The sequence below is a fragment of the Nycticebus coucang genome, chromosome 16 (assembly GCF_027406575.1).
Source record: "Nycticebus coucang isolate mNycCou1 chromosome 16, mNycCou1.pri, whole genome shotgun sequence".
In the NCBI taxonomy this organism is placed as follows: domain Eukaryota; kingdom Metazoa; phylum Chordata; class Mammalia; order Primates; family Lorisidae; genus Nycticebus; species Nycticebus coucang.
In genome coordinates, this window is record NC_069795.1 from 7,498,572 (window position 1) to 7,503,889 (window position 5,318).

Sequence of the window (5,318 nt, forward strand, 5' to 3'; positions counted from 1 at the left end):
TAATAGTAAAATACCAGAAATACAATATATAACTAACACAAGCTTGGAGATAAAAGGTGGGGGGGGGGATAAAAATATCTTAACTTCTAAAAGAAAAAGAAAGTAACAGAGAAGAAGAAAAGAACCAAAATAAAGTGGTATGTATAAAACTCAAAAATGACATTAATTTGTCAAAAGTCTAATAACAATACCTGATTTCATTCATTAATTTAAAAATAGGGATTTTCAAATTGGATTTTTAAAACTCCAGCTATATTCTATTTAAACTAAAATAAGAAAAAGTGAAGCTATAACAGAGATTAAGAAGAAGAAAATTGATGTAGCTATTAGTCAAAAAATAAATGTTAAGGTTAAAAAAATAATTATAAGAGATAATGAGGGTCACCATATCATAAAATAGGAATCATTTAAGAAAAAATATTAAGATTCTGAAATTCTACAATTTAACTATGTCCTAAAAATAAATGAGCAAGAAGAGAATTATCAGGTAAAACTGAAAAATCTACAATAAGAATTGAAATTTACAGCATGCCTTATCTCAGAAATTAACAGATTGGACAGAAAAATTCTTATGCACATAGAATTTTCAAATCAACAAGATTTATCGAGCATTTAGGGAGCCCTTACCTCATAACTACCAGGCACATACTGTTTTTACGCACCCATGTGAAACTTACAAAAATTGACCTCTTATTAAGCCACAAAGCAAATCTTTAAAATATCGAAGAACATATATCATGAGACCATGTCTTTTGATACAACATTTATAAAGTTGAATATAAGAATTTTAAGTTAATTAAAAATGCGTGTTTTCAAACATCTGGAAGATTATAAACACACTTTTAAATAAACACGAGTCATAGAAAAGGGTAAAATTGAAGACTGTTAGAAACGAATGAAAATTAAAATACTATACTCCCAAATGTAGCATTCACCACAGTGGTACTTAAAAGGGACTACAATAGAGACTTGAACACATTCATTAGAAAAAAATTCTGTCTTCAAATTAATGTGGTAATTAATAGTCAATTAAACAGTCAATGCAATAAGTTAGAAAAAGAAAAACCGAAGATAGTAAGGAGAAACCAAAATAAAAGTCCAAAATAATGAAATGGTAAATAAAGAAACAGTAGTCAACAGCAACTGAGTTAAAAAAAATATTTTTAACACACACATACACACACACCATGGAAAAGATGTAAGATGAATAAATACATCTTTCTGAAAGTCTCATTAATTTTTTTATGCTTTTCCTTTTACACTTGAATTTTTCTTTACATTACCAGCTGCAAATTTGAGCTGTTTTTGGAAATAATTGTGTTGTACCCTTAAGTCTCAATCAATATTTTGATTGGTTTTATATAAAACGGCATTTTTATAACATGCACATAAATGAATCAGAAGTTTCACATTACTTTCTCTTGAAATACCCAGGAGTTTAAAAATCAATGGAAAAAAATGTTTAACTCAACACATGGTGTGTTTGGAAAGAACTTTGAAGTATTTAGTGACCCCTCATCTGGGCAGGTCTAGAGATTAACTCTGCTGTCCTAGAATTTTCCTTTGACGGCTGCATAACCACAACAGCTGAACGATAGCTTGCTCTTACTGCATTTTAAGGCACTTTCAGTCAGTCTCCCCCTCACTCCATATCCCTTTATAATATTAGCAATAGCTCCATCTGAAGACAAACTCCTGAAACCTAGTAGGCTAAGGAAAACGTTTATGAAGCCACACGTTCTTCATCAGTGAACAAAAGGAACGCACCGAATCCTCACGCCTCGCGTGGAATTGTCAAGCCCTCGGGGTTGGTTGAAGAGGTTCCAGACTGACCTGTGTATTTCTTACTAGTTAGTGAGTTGCCCTGCAAGTCAGTTCTCTCATCCATAAAAGTGAGATTAACAGCAATGCCTTTCCTAGGGGATGGGGATGAGTGAAACCGTGGACACGCCAGCCTTAGTTTGGCACCAGTCCTCACCATGTGGCAGTCACATACCCTCACTTCCTGATGTAAGAGCAGCAGCAGCGAAAATGATAACAAACACCCGAGTAATAACAGCAGCAATAATAGCTATATTCATGCAACATTACCCACCAGCTATTACGCTAAGTGGCTCCCATGCATTAACTAATTCATTAACTTATTTTCCAAAAATCACTTTGAGTAGGTTCCTACTGGCGTCCTTTCTACAGATGAAGAGCCTGAGGGCTGGGGAGTTAAATCAGGAGCTGGTAAACTGCAGCCTGCAGGCCAAGTCCAGCCTGCCCACCTGCTTACATATCTGCCGCTTGTGCATGACAGCTTTTGTGGAACAGCAGCAGAGCTGTGTAACGGTGACAGGTACATATGGCCCACAGAGTTGAAGATGCCTATTCTCTGCTTGATCCTTTACATAAAAAGTGTGCAGGCCCCCTGAATTATTAATAGATAATGGTACAAGTTCACAGGGTTAATATGTCACTCTTAAACACCATCTTTTTCTTTTTTTTTTTTCCAGATAGTCTCACTCGGTTAACCAGTTTAGAATACAGTGGCATCAGCCTAGCTCATAGCAATCTCAAATTCTTGGGATCAAGCAATCTTCCTGCCTCAGACTCAAGAGTAGCTGAGACTACAGGCACCCACCACAACACTTGGCTAATTTTTCTACTTTTAGTAGAGATGGGGTCTCGCCCTTGCTCAGACTTGGAGCTCCTGAGCTCAAGTGATCCATCCACCTGGGCCTCCAAAGTGTTAGGATTATAGGCGTGAGCCACCGCACCCTGGCCCTAAACTCCATCTTGACATTAATAGGCATCCTTCTAGAACATGCTATGCTTGTAATACCTTCATGACATATGTAAGTATTATATTTCTCAGGTTTTTAAGTGTCACACCCCTGGGTGTCTGTTTTAGTTAAGTATTCCTAGCCTCTGTAACATGCAAAGTGTCCAGGCACTGAAGGTACGGTGAGGCTGGGGAGAAAAGGGAAAGACTCTGCTCTTCGTACACATTCTGTGATTGTGGCTGACAGAGACTCAAGGTCCCCCTGAAAATCAACATCCAGGGCAAAAAGAGGAGGGTCACATGGGAGGTTTCTAGGGTCCAAGGCTAGAGCTGCATTTATCAGCTCACCCACAGCCCCTTGGCCATGCTTAACTGCAATGGAAGCTGAGGAGTGCCGTTTATCAGGGAAAGGAAATGGATTGGCTGTACAGTTGGCCAGGCTCTGCTAAATATGGTTCTGCAATGTGCTTTTTCCACTTGCTGTTATACCTTTCAAATTTTCCCCATGCTGCTCTAGTAGATCTAACCCAATCGTTTCCTCCTGTCCTGTGTTCTGTTGGTGCCTTCCTCACAGTTTATTCATGGGTTCCCCTGCTGCTTGGCCCAGGATTGTTTCTGAGTTGGAGTTACTGCAGACAACACAATGAGGAGCACATGTGAACGGTCTCCTCAGACATCTAGGAAGTTTCTAGACTGTACAGACATACCAAGGAGGCCCATTGACCTGCAACTTTCCCAGATTTTGTCAAGCTACTCTCTGATGCATGTGAACAACGTGCATACCCAGCCAAAGATTTACAACAAGCACTTTCCCAACATGCTTCCCACGTGTTTTAAATTTGGCCCATTTCATGGGTATAAGGAACATTATTATTTCAATTGCTTTACTAAATTTCCAAAAAGGTTGACTTTTATCCAGAATATATAAAGAACTCTTCAGATTCAATAATAGAAAGATAAGAAACCCAATTTTTAAAATGGATCTATATTTCTCTTAAGAAGATACAAAAATGGCCAATAAGGGCTTAAAAACATGCACAACATCATTAGTTACTAGAGAGGTGCAACTCAAAACCACCGTAAGATGCCACTGAACACCCTCTATGATGGTTATTACCAAAAGGAAGGCGAGAAGAAATGTTGGCGAGAATTTGGAGAAATTTTTTTGTACCTTGCTGGTGGGATCCTAGAACAGTGATGTGACTTTGGCGGTTTCTAGAAATGTTGTTTATGGAGTTACCATAGAACACGGCAACTCCAATTCTTGGTACTATATTTTGCCCTGTGTCACATGGTCCTGTATATAATGTGCACCCGTGTGTTTGACCCAAACTTTTAGGGAAAAAATTTTTTTAATTTGAAATTCAAATTCAGTGAGTATTTGCTTTTCTATTCTTGTGATACTTTACTGAGAAGAATGTGAAACAAATAACCAATATCCTCAATACTAATGTGAAGAATTCTTGCCCACATAGGAGAAAAATCTCATTTCAATTCAAGCTGGGGGGAGCAGGAACGAGGGAGGGGGAGAGGGGAAGGGGCTTTGGGGGTGCTCCCACTGGATGGGACTAATATAGGGGTGTATGGAACAGCTTTTAGGTGCAGGACATAACTACAAGAGGGACTCTACCTAACAAATGCAAATATTGTGACTTGGTTGTTTGTACCCTCACATTAACCTGAAATTAAAAAAATAAACAAATAAATTCAAATTTAAAGCTTAAAGCTTTCAGTGTCTGCAAACTACTGCAGCATTCCCCAAGGGATTTTCCAGTAATTTTTGTAAATTTTGTAAAACTATCAGCTAGACAGCTAGCTCCTGCCTAACGTGTATGGCTTTCCGTTCAGGATGTGTTACATGGGCCTTCTTGAAACGCAAGCCCATTGGCCTGAGGAATCTTTCATATTTAGGTGGTTTTCTTATAAAGCCATCTCCAGCAAAGCAGACTTCAGTAACCATCCTCTTCCAGGCCTTCTTTCTCTTTCCTGCTCGAATAACTTTTAATACTTCTGTTTCTCCCTGGGCACGAACTTTGGGCAGAGGGGCTTCCCATTTTCCTGCTTTCTCTTTTCGCTTTTGTTTAATCATATTGGAGAGTACTTTGGCTCGGGACTGTCCCTCGCTGTCCAACAGACAGGCAGGTACTGCTCCCTGTGGAGTCTCGGCGCTGTTTATGGTAGAGCTTAGCCTTCAGACCAATCATCTTCTTTGCCTTCTTTGACCGTTCATGAGCCTCTCAACTTTCTTTTTTTCTCTTTTTCTCATGATAATCCAAGCGATATCCATAGCGTTTACGGTGTAATTTAATATATTCATTTTGTGGCATGACGGCGGTCGCAGAGAGGCCCGGCACAGCCTCTGGCCTTCTGGGGTACGAAGATGCTGTCAACTTTAGGGTCTCCAGTACTGTTCTTTCAAAATCACTATTATTCATGCTAAGCTTTAAGAACCAGTAGCGTGAGGATTGTTAATAACGCCACCTCCGTCTCTCTGACTTCAACTTTCCTTCTGCTTCCTCTTCAAAGTTGTCTCGATCACTCCTGAACGCTT

At 39.0% G+C, this 5,318-nt stretch overlaps 1 pseudogene; it reads right to left on the reverse strand.

Moving 5' to 3' along the window:
* Positions 1-4,571: 4,571 nt before the first annotated feature.
* Positions 4,572-5,111, reverse strand: LOC128568129 (ribosome biogenesis protein NSA2 homolog; annotated as a pseudogene).
* Positions 5,112-5,318: the final 207 nt, after the last annotated feature.